Source organism: Syngnathus floridae, chromosome 21, assembly GCF_059516105.1.
Source record: "Syngnathus floridae isolate MCC-2025c chromosome 21, RoL_Sflo_1.0, whole genome shotgun sequence".
Classification (NCBI taxonomy): Eukaryota; Metazoa; Chordata; class Actinopteri; order Syngnathiformes; family Syngnathidae; genus Syngnathus; species Syngnathus floridae.
The window spans coordinates 4,594,127-4,613,723 of NC_142433.1; the positions used below are offsets into that span (position 1 = coordinate 4,594,127).

General features: G+C 39.0%; 2 long non-coding RNA genes across 9 annotated transcripts in view; one reads left to right on the forward strand and one right to left on the reverse strand.

Moving 5' to 3' along the window:
- Nucleotides 1–19,597, forward strand: part of LOC148380051 (uncharacterized) — a 67,509-nt gene that overhangs the window by 31,026 nt on the left and 16,886 nt on the right. For 3 of the 8 annotated variants that reach the window (XR_015854792.1, XR_015854791.1, XR_015854790.1), the window contains one exon: nt 18,944–19,025. The exons of 3 other annotated variants lie outside the window; for them this stretch is intronic. This is a non-coding gene — a long non-coding RNA (uncharacterized LOC148380051). Of the gene's footprint in view, nt 1–406; nt 500–651; nt 781–18,943; nt 19,026–19,597 lie in introns of those variants that run through there. 2 more of the 8 variants (XR_015854795.1, XR_015854794.1) reach the window with 2 other exon arrangements.
- Nucleotides 993–1,606, reverse strand: LOC148380054 (uncharacterized). Its single transcript, XR_015854796.1, has 3 exons — nt 1,487–1,606; nt 1,251–1,392; nt 993–1,089 (listed from the first exon to the last, which is right to left on the reverse strand). It is a non-coding gene; the product is annotated as an uncharacterized LOC148380054 (long non-coding RNA).

Below are 19,597 nucleotides of genomic sequence, written 5' to 3' on the forward strand. Positions count from 1 at the left end.
AGACCTTGAAGATCACAGCCATTTTATTTTCAAAGAATTGCCACTGCCTCGAGACTCCAAAAGAACTAACAAACAGTGCATGTACAAACATGGTTAAAAGAGGGAGAGAAAAAATATATAGCAGTGACTCAGCTTGAAATAAATAATGCATTTGATTCTAGTTGTGATGAGACTTACGAAAAGCTCCTTAGGGATCTTGTCGTGTTCCCTTTGCTGCTTTAAATTGTTAAAAAAAAAAAAAAAAAGGGCCTATTATACAGCAAACAAACATGTAGAAAACATAGAACAAAGTGACTTAACTGTTTGAGTGCTTATGCTAATTGGGGCTTTAGAGCTAAAATGCTTCTTTTTTTTTTGCCTTGTTAAGATAAGACATGAAAGGTCACTTTTTTTTTTTACAGAGGGAGTTGAAGGCAACTTTAAATGAGAGAACAAAAGAATAATGGCGGTGAATGAAGGAACGGACAGTGGAGTTGAGTAATGGATCATGCTGGCAGAGGTCAGGCAAGAGCAAGCTGTATAATTAACTATAGATAGCTCAGTAATCATGCAAGTAATATAGTGTTTCGGCTTTCAGATAATTAGTCACGCCAATAGAAGCTTCTCTATGGTGTTTATACTTCACATAACTGGCTTTGTTTGTGCACACAGGTGCACGCTGAATGCGGTTTGCGTTATCTTTATGGACATGCAAAAACAAAGCTCGATAAATCAGTCCGCGCTTTCTCGTGTGCAGGCCAGCATTGCCTAATGAGATTTAAGTCGGACATTTTCTGAGAGGTAAGACATATTCTGAAAAATCTGAATTAAACAGAAAAAAAAAGAATTAAATATTTTCAATAAATAGTGGGTGGGTTGTTTTGAATCTTGAGCCAGATCCTCGGGAATAAATCACAACAGTTTTAGTGGCAATACAAACTGCTTTGATATATTTTGATTATTTCCAACATGGACGACAGAGCCAAGGAAATGTCAGGCAATACTGAGGCATGTAAATTGTCCTGACTTGTATTTATTTCATTCATCATTGCAATAGTACGAGTGTGGACAGTCTTCAAACCATTGTGTCAAGCTTGTCCAGCTTAATTCCTGTGGGGGGGAAAAAATAACAAAATGTCAGGCCAAATGAAGCTCACGTTTTAGTTAATCGTTTCAGGCATTTTTTTTTTTTTTTTAAGGGCTCCACAGCCCCAGAGTTCTTTTGGATAAGCCATTAAGTGGGCCTCTCGAGTGAAGTCTAAAACTCATACGTGAACTCTCCATGTGTGGATCATCCAAATGCCGATGCCAATTCGAATGTTTTCTTTCATTATCTTCCCCATCAGCCAGCTCGGTTTGAGTAATCACAAACCCCATCATGTATTTCTTTGTCGTCCAAAGCAGCTCAGTGGGCTATAAATACAACACATTTCAGTCAAAATCTATCCATCTGATTATCCACCGGAAGTGACGGGTTAAAACAGATGTTCCGTAAACCCGAGCATACCTTTAAAGTTCAATCCGCTAGTGCACGGTGACACGTTGGTCCCCTGTTCCGTGGCATAGAAAAGACACATTTACATGCTACTTTGGAGATGAATAAAACATTGCAGTTTGTACAAAGGCCACCGTGGCATTTCCCGGTGGCCCGGCTAAGCTTAGGCGGGAGATTGCATTTCATGTTTGATACATATTCCGCATTATGGACTAAGGTGAGACGTTTCAGAGATAAAAAAAAAAACAAAAAAACCCGAGTTCATCTTATGTGATTTGAATCGTTTGCTGTACCATATTTTCCGCACTATAAGGCGCACCTAAAAACCTCCAATTTTCTCAAAAGCCGACAGTGCGGCTTATAATCAGGTGCGCCTTATATATGGACCAATATTGAGCCACTACAGCAGGCGTGTCCAAACTCCAGCCCGCGGGCCAGATGTATATCTTATATATGGACAAAGTTTTTAAATGGGCCATTCATTGAAGGTGCGCCTTATAATCCGGTGCGCCTTATATATGGACAAAGTTTTAAAATGGGCCATTCATTGAAGATGCGCCTTATAATCAGGTGCGCCTTATAGTGCGGAAAATATGGTACGTTAATTTTCAGACTTAAAATCCTTTAATTTCTTTATATAATATTCAATATATATAATTTATATATTCTTGAAATATAGATTTTCTATTTCATTTTATATAAATAATTTTACACATAATATAATATACATGTTGTAGATTTTTTAAATATATTTTATTTATATTTTATGGTCTCGATTGTCAGAGTACCTTTCTAACTTTCTTAAATTGCTCCATGGCGGCTGGATGTGGACACCGATCACCTGTAGAGACTATCACTGACGGTCATTGATGATTTCAATTTCGTGGCACGATTCCTTAATGCCCCGCCGTCGTGCCGAAACAGATTTCTCGCCGGTTGTTTTTGGGTTGCAATCGATTGGGAGCGTGAGATACAATTAAGCAGCTTCGCCTTCCCTTGTCATTTCCCATGAGGAGTGGCAGCCGCGTTTGGCCATCGCTGCTCCCCTCGACTCCCGCTGTCGGCTGCTCTTCTGGCTTAATGGCCTCTGCATCATGCTCAGCCACTTCTGCCATCCTTTTCACTCCAACTTCTCCTCTGAGAGTGGATGCAAGTGGAATATTTACATATATTTAGTCCAACTCCATCCTACCATGAAAGTTTTTTAAACACATATATATTTATGGAGGAACAGAAAACAAGCATCCCAAACCAACGCAGTTCTATTGAACGCCATCTTTGACAGTCTGCATTTTTATTTTATGAAGCTAAACAGTTTGCATCATGAATACTTTTAGTCAAGTGTGTTGCAATCGTCAGATATGATTTTAAATATATTAGCTAGCTGTTTGCCCTAAAACAATTTGCTGAGTTGTTTTTAGTTATGTCTTTAGGGTAGGCAAAATATTTTGTTGAATTGCCCGACTAAAAAGTTCATTTGTTGACTTGAAAGTTTGACTTCGCCTAACTTTTTACTTTGCAGTGCAGAATGAAGTGAGAAACAAAAGAAAAGAATGAAAGTGATTATATTTCACTGTTTTTTAAAAATACATTTTCTGGTAGGATGTTTCATCATATGCAGCAACTGAAACACAAGTTTTTCTGTCTTGCTCATGCTGTGAGTGTATGCAGAGTCGCGTTTTCATTCCCGGCCTTTTTGATTTCGGAGATGCTTCACCAAAGATCATTTGCAGTCGAGTCTTGCTCTGGCACCCATCTCCTGTGCAATCCCTTCACCCTTTGTTGCCCTACGCCTGTTATTGTTCATGCCAAAACAACAACAACAAAATTCCTGCCTTGGAAATGAAAGTGCTGTACAATACCGACCAACTTTCTTTTCTCAGAGGCACTGAAGCAGCATTTGTTTCCCACCTTGGGGGAAGATGATGAAAAACACATGTTTGGAAAAACAAACAAGTGCATTTGTGCTCGACATTGTTGAATAGTGTTGACATCAAATTCAATATACTATTGAACAAATCTCCTCCCTAAAGTTTTGAAGTTTAATTTACCACCCCACTGGTAAAGATGAATTGGCTGCGGTATATTTGGATTTGCAAACAAAATGAGAAGCTGCAGAAGCCAACATGTGATGAGTGCAAACAATTCAGCTCACCACTGTTTCCAGTGAGCCAATAGAAAATAAATGCATGCATTTATAAATTTATCTTCAGAGAACCACATTTTGTATACGTGACTAGCTTTATATTGTAAAACTTTAAATCCATCAATAAGTAAAATAAAACAATTCGAAAACCGAACTTGACTCAATTCTAGAAGTAACCACAGAGCTGTACATCAGTAAAAAAATAGATGCTTTATTAATATTTCAGGTCAGCTCCCATGGGGATCTAAAAAAAACGTGAGCATTGTGTATCGGTGCTTGACTAGCTAAAGATGAATATGGATCATTAGGGCAGCCAAGGATGTCTACAAGCCTCCACACTGAGAGCAATAGGTCCTCCCTCAAGACACTTTTGCAAATGTCAAGCCCTCATGGCTTATCTCGGAGTTCAGGGTTTCCTCCCACGTTGAAAAATATTACAGTCCCATCACGACTCAATTTATGTCACGATACAGTCTAATAATCCACAGCGTCCATCTGGAGTCATTCAAGGATATTCCGCCACGGTGCACTCTTCTTTTGTCCGATATCAAAAAAAAACTCTGACATTTTACTTGAAGTCTATATTTTCCACTGCCTGTGAAAATCGTATGACCAAGTCAATTGAAAATATTCACTAAGGCCACATACATTGACTTAAATGCAATTGACAGGGTGGCATTTGCCATGACATTCAAAAAGCCAATATTACAAAATGGAAATACAAAATAAGTTACTCCACTGTTGAACTTCATACTTAAAGAGGGCGTCGAGTGGAAAAAAAGGTTGCTTGCACTTCTATGCTAATATAATTTTAGTACCGTATTTTCCGCACTATAAGGCGCACCGGATTATAAGGCGCAGCTTCAATGAATGGCCCATTTTAAAACTGTGTCCGTATATAAGGCGCACCGGATTATAAGGCGCACCTTCAATGAATGGCCCATTTTAAAACTTTGTCCATATATTAGATATATGTGGGCCGGACTTTGGACACGCCTGCTGTAGTAGCTCAATATTGGTCCATATATAAGGCGCAACTGATTATAAGGGGCACTGTCGGCGTTTGAGAAAATTGGAAGTTTTTAGGTGCGCCTTATAGTGCGGAAAATACAGTATTTTACATAGCATCAGTGAGCTACATAGAAACTTCTCGTAATTGTCCTCATTTTTCTTTCATTTTCCATAATTCACTGCAATTCAACTTGCAATGTTTTTACATTAACACCTTTCTGCTGCATTTTTAGCAAAAATTGTCCAATTTTGTTACTTTATTGAAGTTCCAGTATAATCGTGTTCTGAAGACATGTTCCACAAATGGCTCCAAGGCAACTGGATCCGTCACCGCATGAAGGATGCTCACTATTGAATCCATTAAAAGACTCGGCATTTACAAAGCATGAAGTTCCCCACAGCAAACTGTGTCATGAAAAATGAGAAAAGCAAGTGGACAAAAAAAAAAAAAAGTCCATGGGCCTTGTAACCAAACCTTTTGTGACCATTGTTGTAACACGGAACAATATAAACGCTATAAATGAAAATGTCTTTCTAGAGAACCGTAATTCTGTCAGACATTTAATATGCAACTTTCAGTTTTGTTTACCTCCAGAAATCAATGTAATTCATAGTCATTTGCGAGCCCACTAAATCATCAATAATTACAGCCTTTGGAAATGCTGAGGAATCCTTCGTGACAATTAGCGGGACGCGACGTGCATTAAGAAGAGGTTCGATAGTTCAATAACCAATCTTCCATCTGAATCATTATTTCTCTCCTCATTATAATTGTTAAGGCCTGTGCTTTGTGCATTTTCAGTTTGATTTGCTTGATGTGAATAGATCTGGAAATGGAAGGCAGTTCTTACTTGTATGATGTAATACAAAAGATAAATATAAAAATATTTATAAATAAATCATATGAAAGTACAACATATTGTAAATAATAAATATAAAAATAAATATATAAATAACGTAGTCAGAAAAGTACTGTAAAAACATGTTTTTCTATTACTCTGTGCACTTTCTGACCTATAAACGGAAATTTCGCAAAATTATCCGCTTCTATCAACCAACGTGCCTTTGAGTATGAAAAATACAGCAATTCAAATGTAAATCCTAATGTGGAGAGTTCGTTTGAATAAAACATGCTATTTCAAGGTTCTGTAAAGAAGCGTCTCGAGCACATTCACCTTGAGCCAAACACACAAGGAGGCTTCTTCGATCATTACGATGTCTTCCTATACTCACCGTGACGTTATCGCATCACTATTTAGGAAATTGCTTTTTACCTCCATTTGCTGATTATTACACGGATTGCTTTTTTTTTTATGACCCGCGTGCAATTTGCCCTGAGGTTAGAGGTGATGAACGCAAGATTATCCAAACACCCACATAAATTATTTGACCTTGTGCGATTTTTAGGGTTTGTCTTTTACTAGCGGTGTGATTGTTGTTTAGAACCGAAGTCCTTTCGGCCCTCGAGTTTGTCCAAGTTGTAAATTATTCTTCGCTTTGGTCTCGGTGACATCAATTGCCAACTTTTCCTTTATAATTTCTACAATATTTATTCATATCAAGTCAAACACGTCAAGAGACGAGCCATTGCTTCCAAATGTGTCTGAATGCTCAAGCAAACCTCATTTAACCTCATTTTTCCAGCAGAAAGCAAAAGTGGTGCTGGTTGATAATTGCGAGTTACGCAATGACCCTGATTTTTCTCAAATGGAGACGTTCATACATTTTGACAAAATATCCGCTTCCATTAATCCCGACCAAGGCCCAGTCGATGCTCGTGTAATGAGAGAATAAGCACAGCGGCGATGCGGCCGAGTGACTGAGGGAGAGCGTCGACGGGCGCTAACACGACATGGCTTTAAGTAGGGCGACTGCATGGGGAGAGCTGACTTTAAAGGCGATCACTCTGATAAATAGGCTTGATGAGGCTGGATGGTTGAGTGTTCTCGCCGCTTGGGTAAGCGAGCTGAGCCGTCACGGTGGCGGTTCCAGCGCTCTGATGAAGTGGAAGCGATTATGACATTAGGTTGTTGAAGCCTCTTTGATTTGTTTTATTTATTTATTTTAGCGGGCTGGATTTGGTGCTACAGTTTTTTTTTTCTTAGTGCATGAACTTTATAAATGATCATTCTTGGACCATTTTTACCCCGCAAAATGTTTTATCAGTGAAGTCATGCATGAAGAAAGCTCACAAATTTGTAGATCAAAGCATAAGAGTGGCATAGTAATTACAAGTTGAAGACTTCACGCTAGCTTTTGTTTGCAACATAAGCTTTGGCTTCCTAATAACGAGAGAAAAATAATCGCACGTCATCGTGACAGCTCAATAGACGTCGGGCATGATAATCACGACTCTGTTCATTACCGATAATTTGCCCTCAGTTTAATATGTGACCCAAAGGCCCTATTTGTAACTACAGCGATTTGACGCCGACACCGGGAACTTGTGGTGTATAATTGCTTTGCAGTGAGAGCTAAGTGGGGCACCATGCTGTGATGCTTTAGGGTCAAATGAGAAGATGCTGGCCCAACTTTGCTTTGACACAGTTGAAGAATTGGCAAGCGATGCAATGTCACCATTTTTTTTTTTACTGCACTCTTTGTATCTGTCACGTTAGCCATTTATTTGCAAGTAAAAAGTCTCAATTCATAGGAACTTTAATTATCTTACCTTTTTACGGCCGACTCATCACTTGCGGTGTCTTTCTATAAACATGAGCAAGTCAGTGGTTCTGCAGTGATAAAAATTCATGACATCAAGTTATGAATTCATAGAATGTGTCACAGTAAAAGCTTGGAGTCTTTCAATATTAGCATTTCTGTAATGAAAAAAAAAACTTTTTTTTGGTCACGCTTCTTTTTTTAGAATTGAAAGCGCTGTAGCTACTCGGAGAGCTACAACCTGTGAGATATTTCCGCAAACAGTACTTTGTAAAAAGTTGTTGAAATAAGTCTCCAAAAAGTTGATCTATTTGTCACACAAGCTTACCTTGTACGTTTGCAAACTTAGTTTTGATACACTCGGCAACAGAAGAGCTCAAGGTGTGATATCTGCAATATGTACGCTTAAAGGAAGGAAATAAGAGGACTCGCCGTTTCCCCCTTGAGGCAGCGTGTATTCTTTCAGCCGACATTCAAAGAGATCTTTTCTCCCTTGACGTGCTCCGTGCCTCAAACACGACTGGCGGCGTGAACAAATCCCAAAAGACAATTCCATTAAAACCCTGTGGCTCGCCTTGAAGATGGCTGATTTGCGCAACGTTTAGAAGGCAGGCAGGGATTTAGTCATGTCATGGATTTAGTCACTACTCTTGCTGGCCTGGATATTTTGTGACATAATTCAGCTTCAATATTTACTTGAACCAGATATGAATGACTGAGTCACTCTAAGTCCATATTGAAATTGCTTTTGACAATATTTTTAAAATTCAGGTACCCTATTTTCCGGACTATAAGGCGTAAAACTTTGTCCTTATATAAGGTGCACCGGACTATAAGGCGTACCATTAATGCATCATGTCAGATTTTTAATCCAAATCAAATCATCTTTTTTATTTCAACTTCAGACGCAACAAATTACTTTATAATCACAAAATAATGATGCATAGTCTTTTTGATTCATGATTCATAGTCTTCAGCAAGCCACTTATGATTGATTTCATGACACAATACTTCGGGCCAGTTTAAATTTGGTCCATTTATAAGGCGCACCGGACTATAAGGCGCACTGTCGGCTTTTGAGAAAAGTTTTTAGGTGCGCCTTATAGTCCGGAAAATACGGTACTCATTTCAAACCATTCAAATTACAACTTCCTCCCTTAGAATTCATTTTTTTACCATGCACGAATCCAAGTTAATTGGCTTTATTTTATTTAGGAACCATGTTTAAGACTTGATGAGTCAGCGAAACTGTATGACTTAACATTGCTCAATGACCATTGAGTGGAACTGACTGTTTGCGACATTAGTCTCTGTCAGGACTTCTTCTATGGAGAAAAGGTTTGGAAGAAGAGCAGCCTTGAATTAGTAGCGCTGACAATGCTCCTGATTTGCATCTTCCCAAATGGGCTCTCTGTCAATGAGCCAAGAACAAAGTACAAAAGATCACGGTTGATTTGACCTAAACACACTTGCCAAAAAAGACAGACATATTCACAAGAGCGTTTCCAAACTGCATTTTTCAAATTTGGATGCACTTGGAGAATACTTCATTAAAAATGCGTTCAGTCAATTAAATGTACGTTTCTTTATTTCCAGGCTGAACACAAAGACAATTGAGTATTTATCAAAACTATGTGCCGATACGATTACTTGATGAAATTATTTCATGGATTCTATATTTTTCAATTGATCTGCAAATTAATTTGTAATTAAAAATCTGCCTCAGCCTAAAATAAATCATGTTGATTCGTCCTATTGATAACACATATGATCAATTGCAACGTAATATACCTGTTTAGTTTTTTTTGCCCATATGACACGTCGCTCCACAAAGTTTACAATATTGTTTATTGAACTGAAAAAAATGGATAAAAAGACAGCCAGACATTTATATACAACTCTTGGCTCTCATTTGTAAATGTGTATTTATTGATAAGTCCCAAGAGGTTGTTGCAAGATCCATCTTATAATTTTGTCCTATAAAACTGCAAACATCCATTCAGTAATTATTAATATAAAATATAAATATGTTTGCTTGTGAAAAACGTTTCTCAATAGATGTATCAAGTTAGCCGATATAAAATAAACATTGAGAAAGGATTCCCCTCGGTATCATCAGGGTTCTTCCCGAAACCTGATTAGTGTCCAGTCCCTCTACACACTGCCTTGTAAAGGACAAAAACACAATAACCTCAACTCTCTCTGTCGAAATAAAAAGTTCATAGGATGGATTGACGAGCGATCGAGTTTCCAGACCGTCCGCAAGGACTACAAGAGCAGTGCCACAACATATACAATGCATTCCATCTGGAATTCGGCAACCATAAAATTCGATCATCCGGCCAGTCAGATTGCAACCTGGATTTTGCCAGAGGCGATGAACTTTTACACTCGCTGATTCCTCAGCTCAGCTATTGAAGTGGGTGCAAATCAAGTTGCGGAGAAACCCCCCCCGATACGTTACCCACGATACCTGCAACTACTCACATCAGAATCCAAATTACGATCTCAATCTCCAACTATACAAATCGGAAATTGAAAATGGAGCCAGCTTTTCTTTATAAAAAAAAAGATATGACAGTATGCTGAGGTGATGATACTTTTTTTCATTCATGCGTATCCAGATTACGCAGGAGGCAATGCAATGGCTGTCAGCGTTAGCTTTTGATACCCCCCTACCCGGTTTTACTATTTACCCATCAAAAGACTGCAAAACACACCAGTAATGAGATGCTCATAACTTAGAGACGCCGGCTGTCACGGTGAGCCGAGCAGCGTGACCTATACTGGTATAGCGGCCCTGATGAGTGGATGATAATACCATCAAGAAGATTAGTTTCTCCGCAGAGAGCCGTCTCCTCGTTGTTGTCTCACAGCCATCACTTCCTTTGTCTAAGTCTAGTTCAAACAAAAGCCTCACCGTGGAACAGATGACTCACATCTTGTCGTCTTTGATACTAGACTTGACTCGGGGACACTGACAGAACCAGGTCTTGCTTCCTGCTAGGTGTTAATTTTGCAATATGTTCGGGTTGACTTGTTTGTTGCATTGGCGTTGAAAAGGAATGCAGGGACGTTCTTCATATTATGTTTGAACAGATTTTTTTTTCGTTCTTTTATGTTGCTTTTATTATCCGACTCATTTTTGGATCTCACTTCTTGGCAGTATTTTACCCCAAAGGTTTTGAGGCATTATCAGATGGCTTGCTTTTCAGAGGAGGCGTAGGGAATTGGGTTTGACGTTTCAAAGACATAAATGCCTTTGTTACGAAAAATCTCCATTGAGATCATAATTTAGATACCCTCTAAGTAAGAACATATTTGCACAACGCTAAGATTAGCTATTGTATAACCAAATGCAATATTAAGCTTGATTGTATTCCTTTTGTGCTAGAACACGTACAGAAAAAAAAATAACAAGCACTGTGATGTATTCATATTTTACACGTTTGTTACTTTTATGTACCCTAAGTCACCGTAATTTGCGTTTGAATATGTTGTGAGGATTTGTTATCATTTTCACACTGGGAGAATATGACAACAGAAGGGACAAAAAAACGTTGCTTATTTGTTCATTTTTAAATTTTGCCTTCCAGCGATTATTAAAAAGCATTATAAGTCATTAAATGGATTTTGCAAAAAAAGAAAAACGAATTGGCATTAAAAATAATTAATGGTAATGACGGTATTAAAAACCTGTTGAACATTTGTTTTCAGTTATATTAAAAATTAAGCCGAAAACCTGATACAATATTTATTTGTATATTATTGTGATTGGTTATTTTCTCTTCCAATTTTGATGAGTAATACTCCCGCAAAACTGTTTTATCTCAATAAGTTGGAGCTCCGTGGTTACCATGGTAACAAAACCTCTTTACCATAAATCAATGTATTCACAAAACGGTTATTGTTGGATGAATTTACGACATATTGTTGCTTTAAGTCTATTCAAGTCAAGTCTTCATCGACAACTCCTTTTCTTACATTCTGATTGATTCGTCTTTTTTTCACCAGTCCTGTTTGTGCGGATGGCAGATCCCGCTCATCCGTTAAGACTGCTCCCTTACCTTGCCATCCTTTATTAACGTCTCTTTCTGTGACACAGCGTCTCCCACTCCGATTAGATGTAATTAACCTTTTAAAAGACAAATGCCCGCCAGCCGTTAAAGCTTTTCATGATGCCTTCACCTCTGTAGCGGATTCTGAACGTCCGCGTTTCATGTCGCAAACACAATTACTTCCAAATCTGGCATGTAGACCATCTCGCCGTCATTCGAGTCCTCCTCGCTCACTCTCGTCTGTCTCTGCAGTTCTATCTCCACATGAATTTTTGATGCCAACCTCCAAGCTGCGAGACAGACAAACGTGCGCTGAAAAATCTTCGGACCCGGTGAAGAACACACAATGATGGATAGATGAGAGACACTCCAATTTCCTGCCGGTGGATAAACGTGCCAATGGGAGTAATGGAGTAATTGCTAAAAGCGATTGACCTCTAGAAAGCTGAACACAGATCAAAACAAACTCTGACCTCCTAACGCCACCTTTGGGCCGCGGTGGCCATCTCGAGTAAAAACGATAAAGCCTCACCGAATATCCTAACGATGCTTATTTTATGCATAATATATATCACTCGCGGCTCCGATGACACATTTCACATTTCACAGAGATTGAGATGTCAAAGGGGGGAATAATTTATATTTACAGTGACAAGAGCTAATCACGCTAGTCTCATGCAACAACACGAAGGCGACATGTTGACCTTCAGGATGTACTTAAGCGCTGACGCAGCAAGTCTTGTGACTTTTCATATGAAGTAAAAATTATTATGACACTTTTGAGAGGTGTGATTTCATGATGAGAGGATTATGTGTGCTTTAAAAAAACACACCCATACAAATGAAACTCTCGCTCCCAAGTAGCCACTTCATCAGTCCACCTCTGCCCCCCCCCCCCCCCCCCCCTCCTCATTTCACATCATGAAGCTGAAAGACAGAATGCCCTTGTAGGGCAATTATATTCAGTTTGGTGGAAGGGGGGGGGGGTCGTAAAACTTAAAGCATTCTCATATCTGGGGATTGGCTTTTGCCGCCAGTCGCACTGCTGTGTTTCATGTTGTATCAGGCCAGCAAGACCCCTTGCCCTTCCTTGTCTCTTGTATATTGCCCTATCTTGCAAAATAAATAGGCCAGCAAAGCAAATAGCTTTAAATCAGCATCCTTAGTGAGAGCATGTGCTGCGTCGCTTATTTACAGGTTCACTCCCTGGACAGCCGGTCAGGGTGATAATATTGAACTTTATGGCAACATTAAGCCTCCTCGCCTGCCCCGCTGGCCATAACCTCCTCTTATTGTCCGCCTGAACTTTCTCTGTCGTGCCACCTTCCTTGTTAGCCACCCGGCAGAGCATAACAAAGAAAATGTACCCCCTCCCCATCAATAATGGAAAATCGATAACTGTTCAGATTATCTTTCAGATGCAATTACAGTTCACCACAGTCGCCCCTAATGACACCCCGCCGCTATCCTCGTCCTTTAAAACACCCCCGTGGTCAACCCCCCCCGTATCCTATGATGACCTCTTCTGCAGCTAATGTACTTCTAATTCCTTCGCTGGCTTCTTTCCGCCACACTCGCTGGACATGATTCCAACTAAGTGCGTACAAAGGGTGATGGCTGAGCAATGACTATGGATTACTTCATTAGCTCTTTTCCTAGCAGGCTATAAGAACATAGGCTTCCTTGAATAAGCCGAATGGAGCCCCCCTGCCTTCCCCCCGAATCCCGCATGTTGTAGTAAATGTACCTTATGTAACTCTACAACACATAATAAATAATCGTAAATAAAGAATTGCATACTGCAGCTACACTATGTTTAGTCAGGGCTGTAAGCAGCCATTTTTCTTAGCAAGGCTGTGAAATCCAATCTTGGAAAATATGTTTTTAAAAGGCCTCGCGTGACAATTGGGAGGAGGTAGGAAAAAAAACTGGATTTCAGGCGATCAGGCAATTCACTGTAGACATTTTTGACACCTCCGCATATTATAAAAGCGGCGACAGTATTAAAGGGTAAATACTCGCTTTACCTAAGAGACCTTGGTTCAATAATGAGAAAAAAAAAGGGAATAAATGTTCTTGGATGTTCTATTTTGCAGTGTACCACTATATCACTACTGAGCACATCCGATGCATTTAATGTAATATTTTTCTTGCGCTTATTTCTTGGTGTCCAACCCGTTTTTTTTCCCGCCTTGTAAATGTGTTATCTGTTGAGGTCCATTAAATGATATACTCCTAGGGCTTGGTAAAAAAAAAAAAAAAAAAAAAAAGTCAATCCTTTTACCAAGTCTTAGTACATCTCATTTGGTAGTGACCGAGGAACTGCTCTCCAAGCAGTTTGCTTTACTTTTACGAAGCTTTTTATTGCCTTGCAAAAATCACTGCAAATGACATTTTCGTGTTTGGTCATCAATCTCCACTCGGAGTAGGGGGAATTGAAGTCCGGGCTTTTATTTTTTTTTTTTACTTCACTTTTCTTGCTTTTACACATTTCATCAGTCACCCGAAGCAATCTTTGACCCGTTCGCCCTTTGCGATGTCTTCTTTGACGTTTTATCCCCGACGCGATCACAATAAAAGACAGTCTACACGTGTTAAGAACCATCGCCTGCAAAGTGGTTCATTCTCTCCAGGTGACTGGCGTGCGGTCAAATAAAGCAGCTCGCTTTATTGCTTACGTGATCCTGGCATGTGTGCATCACCGGTTTGTTGCCGTGAATTGATAAACGGGATGCGCTGTTTATTAGCCAGCAAGGTCACTTTGGCATCAACCCAGCGCTATGGGGCTGCTAATGCTAATGACTTCCTGTTAAAGGTTGCCTTATGCCGGATGGTACCTTCCTGTAATGCGTTGCAACGTGATGAGTTTTTAGAGAGAGTTTGTAGAGGGCAAGGGAATACAAAATGCATATTCTCCTTCTGCACGCCATCTCCGAGGCTGAATCCATTAGGGTGGGTGTCATTCCACATATCCATTAGTTTGCACGGGGGGAAAGAAATTAAACTGTGGTCAAAGCAGCGTGTCAGTGTGTTGTCACAACACTGAATCTCCCTGGGATCAATAATGGCATGTTTGGACACAAGGCGTTGGGTCTTTGTCAACAGTTCTTGTGATCAAATTACATTTTAAAGCACCTTTTATTCAGTTTCTCTCCTGACATTTCTGCCCTTTACCAATGTTTTATTAGCCATAAACAAAGCGGTTTTTGGACTGACACTTCAGAACAAATGACTGTGATTTAGGTCACTGAATAATATATATACCGTATTTTCCGCACTATAAGACGCACCTGAAAACCTCCAATTTTCTCAAAAGTGCGCCTTATAATCCGGTGCGCCTTATATATGGACCAATTCGTGGATAAGGACTAATTTATTAAAGTAAGCTTTACGTGTTTATTTTGTGTGTTGTGTGATATTAACATTTGAGCAACGTTGAGTTATTGGTACATTGTTGTTGTATTCACTATTTCGAGTGTTACATTATTGTGATTGCAGTAACGTTTGAGCAATGTTGAATTATTTATTCTATGCGCCCTATGATCGGGTGTGCCTTATATATGAACAAAGTTTTTAAATGGGCCATTCATTGAAGGTGCGCTTTATAATCCGGTGCACCTTATAGTGCGGAAAATACGGTATAGAATCTATATGTAGCATATATTTATAAATATATATATAAAGAAATATATAATCCTTATTGTCCTGTATGATTTATAATCCAAAAAATACGGTACTCTCCTTTTTCTGTTTCATGTCCTTAAGTGGTCCTCAGGTATGCATTTCACATATTCACATTGAGGAAAAAACGTGAGATGAACACTGATCCCTTTACACACATCTCCAATATGAGAGGAATATATGCTAATAATCCTGCAACAAGAACTCTTCATGAATACTACTTAACCTTCTGAGAAACAAATTCAGAAAATGAAAACTACATTGATAAATGAGGCCCATTGTGGATTGTTAAAACACGAACAACCCCGCCCTGGACTTTCCAGTGGGAACTATAAAGTAGCTTCCTGTTACCTTTTTTCGTTTTGAATGAAAATATGAATTTTCATCATTTCAACACGATTTGCTTTAGACAAATGATCGGTACTTGGTAATTCTCTCACACGTGCAAGTGTACCATAGGGCCCAATCATTCACTATTTGATACATTAAACACAGATATCATATTAACTCAGCTTATTAAACATAATTTGTAGCGTTGCCCTTGATAGTTAATTCACAAATCAGCCTCATTATTTCAATCATTTACCGTCGATAATAAACCTGTCACGAGACAGGGATAGTTTTTTTGTTGTAGTCGTTCATTTCCATTATTAACCATCGGCTGTCCATGCCAACAAAAGTTGCCTCGTAAATTTCTTAGCTGAGTAAGTCAGAATGGGTGAGTGGTATTAGGCGTAAAAAGGCATCTTTACTGATGCTCATAATTTAAACATAAATGGATGGAGGTTGCAGCTACACTAACGATAATGCACTTGATGATAATGCACCCCATCGTTTCATTTTTTCCAATGCTGACTCATTGCTTGCAGCCTCTTAACTTTTTTCAATGCATTTCTCTCCCCTCATCATCTTCCTCTGCCTTTTCCTGCCATAGCCGATACTTTGCTTAAAAGAAAGTTAAAATGGCTAAAATTCGCCCCCCCTGCATTGTTATTGAATAAGAGACCTTAAAAAGGAAACAGTGGGCAACGTGTTCAGTCATCTTCAAAGTCTTATTTATGATTCATTGTCATCCTGCTGAGCCACCGCATTTTAAATTTCGTTCTACAGCGATTAAATTCAATTATTAATATTGAAGTTGAATTTTTTTGGGGGGGTGAAAACATCTGAAACCAGTAAGTAGATAACCTGCCGCAAGAGAAAGTCTTGCCGGCTGCAGTGTGTAATGATCTGACCCGTTAAGAGTGACTGATTGAATTTCTCCAAGGCCTTCAAGGAAATACTCTTTGTAGCTCTGACAAGTACGGCAGCAAAAAAAAATATATATTGATCCAACACGCTCAAAATGATCTACAAAAGTCATCTCGCCAAAAGCGGAATTATTTTTCTTAGCACATCATTTCAAGCGACATTATATTCATGGCAAGTGGCTCACTTTTACAAATCAGAATAAAACAACAAATTACAGCTTCAAACGGCTCATTGTGACCATCTAAATCCGAGATTGGCCGAGCTGCCCTGAAAGGCCGATTCCAATAAATGGATTTTCAACTGAAATTATATAACCATCAGTGCTCTGATCCAGCTTCCAAATGGCAATTCCGCAAACTTGTCCTAAAATGAGCTCAGAATCTATTGTAGATATTTTCCCATTTGCCACGAGTATGGAAAACGTCCCAGCCATCTGCTCTGCTGAAATATTTAGTCATGCTCTGTTGCAGCATCCATCTCTTGAGCTCCGTTACCACGTGCAAAGAGGCTTGTGCCACGCTGGCGGTGCAGGCAAGCAAAAAAAAGGCACTGTCACGTCCACATCTGTGCACAACAATATGCACGAGAAATACAAATCAGTTCAAATTACCCTATTTTTCCCATTACAAGGCACACTTCATATTTTAGTCACTTGCTGTCCTGCTTTGTTTTCCCTCAATGTTTCCATTTCCAAAAATAGATGCCCATTATAGTCAGAAAAATACGGTAATACATTTTCTGCTCCACTTTCCCCCGCAAAATTATTCCAAACTCTGCAAGTGTCCATGGCAGCATTAAATCTCTTCTCATACAAAACCATTGTAGTTTAAAAAAAAAAAAAAGACTAGCACAAACAACATCTATGATTCTAGTTGAGACGGCTCCATAAAATATTAAGCAATCCCCCGAAATGTCATGTATAGTTACATAAATGTGAAATCTGCAAGCCATGTGACGACATGAACTATTCAGGCTCAACGTATGTACTGACTTTTATCCTCCAACGTGGGAGTGTGTTTGTGCAAACCATAACAAAATGGTAGCAATTCATAAAAGTAGCGCATATCTACTGTTCAAGGTTTGTGGATAGCTTTCCATTTGAGCCACTCTGAATGCCCTTCATTGTGTTCTCGAGGGGGGGGGGGGTACTCGAGTGGTGCCTTCGAGTAAATGTCACCACCGACTAATCTTAGTTAGCTCTGTCATCTTAATACTTAAGCATTGTGTGTCTCCGAGGGGAGAATGCAAAACTGCAGTCTATAATAACGCTTGCCATTAATTTGATTCCCGTGAGTTTTAATTACTTCAATTTAGTAGATCAACTTTTTAATATTTGCATTTTTCTTGCTGTTTAAATAGTGAATTAACAAATATGGTGTGCATGCTATGGAGAATAAAAAGCAAAGCAGATGAGCGGCAGGCAAGACAGCTCGGGAGACATATTAGTTTCCAGATTAGGTTTGTTTTCCAATCACCTTCTGGCCATATACCATATTGATTAAAACCTAATAACCTCATAAGATGCTGTCCTCCACCTTTCTTCTCCCTTGTCATCAGTCCACCCTTTCTCTGCCTCCTCCTCCGCTCACTTGTCCCCAAAGAGGAATGACTCACTGTTTTCGCTCACACTATTATCCAAGCGATGCCAGAAAATCACTCATTTTGACGTTAAATTTGAGAGATTAATTTTAAAATCCATCAGTCATGAAAAAATAAAAAAATAATCAAAGATTGGCTGGATTTGAATGTGATGATCATGAAAAAAAATTGCCTTGTAACACATGAATCTATCCGGAGGTGGGTGTGTTAAGCTCACGAGAGAAATGACGAAGAAAATTTGGCAGGGTGATATTAGCTTTCATCGGTGCGACATTTGGCTGACAAAGTTATGCATTTATGTAAGGGCAAACAACTTGCTCCAAATTTAATCATTTATGGCTGCTGAAAGTTTCATGAGGGGAAGTCGTGTGGCACAAGGCGCTCTGCTGCCGCAATTTGTTTGCAATTGTATGAGCTTTACACAACCACTTAGTCGGTACTTACCTCATTGCATTTATTTTTTTTATTTTTTCACACTACTGATGCATTTATTCTCACTCTCATTGGAATATCTGTGTATCTGTACAATTAAAAAAAATCAAAAAAAGTTAACATGAAGTTGGAACTAAACATAAGGGGTCAAAGAACTCAACCCTGGGGAATCCCACAAAATATTTTCAGATGAATAAAATACATCACCCCTCTCATAGCGCATCACAAAACTTGTTTTCACAGAGAAGCCTGATGATTTTGTTTTTTTAAGAGAGGGAAACACGTCCAAGTGTTGAATGTGATAGAGGTGGGAAGAGAGAGAGTGAGAGAGAGAGAGAGCGAGAGAGAGAGAGATTGGCACACAGGAAAATGAGCTTAATCATCCCGCTGGCTATATTTTACTGCTGATGGGTCTCCATTGGTTTTACTGCCTGTAATCATGAGTTATGCCCACAGTTTTCACATTTCTTCCTTTGGTTTCATTTGGCACGGCACTCTCATTTTGAGTATTTATTACATTATCTTTGTTTGCCTTTCAAGTCAATGCACTCTATTTTGGTCAAGACTTATTTTTATTTCATTTAGTTTCTTTTCAATGAATGATTGCGCTTTTTTTTTTTTATTCTGCAGAGTGAGGAGCAGTTCTGCCAATTTATAGAACCAGACAGGAACCTGAGATTGAAACCCTTCTGAGGTCGAGACAATAAGAGAGGTGAGCGTCAAATCCATGTGATCGATACGAGCCAATGATTGCTTTGAATCAGTCAGTTGATAAGTCGAGGCCAGATGCACATGGGTGCTGCGGTTTAACCAATTCCAAAAGGAAAAAAAAAAAAAAATCTTAACATGTTAAATTATGCTTACTTCCTTTGTCTTCTTGTCTTTTCCATGCCTTATCATCAGATATCATCCTCCACAATCAATCTCAAAGACCTATGTAAATTTTCTAAGCCAATCAACTGGTGCCTTCTGAGATAGCTATTGTGAAAATTCACTTAAATCTTCAGTATAGAACAATAAAATTATTTTCAGGGTCCAGCCAATCATGGAGATGTATATTGCGTCGACCAGAAACAATATCAAGTTTAGTTTTAACACACAAGTGACATTTTCACAGTGTGATACTTGACTTTGAATATTTTGTAAGGTCTCAAATTGGCCATCATTATGTTTTGAAAAGAAGCTGCCCATTTATGATTTCATTAACCTCGAGGTGATTTTTTTTCAGATGTTCTTCTGAAATTAAAAACGGTTTCCTACCTAGATAGAAAATGAAAGCGAACT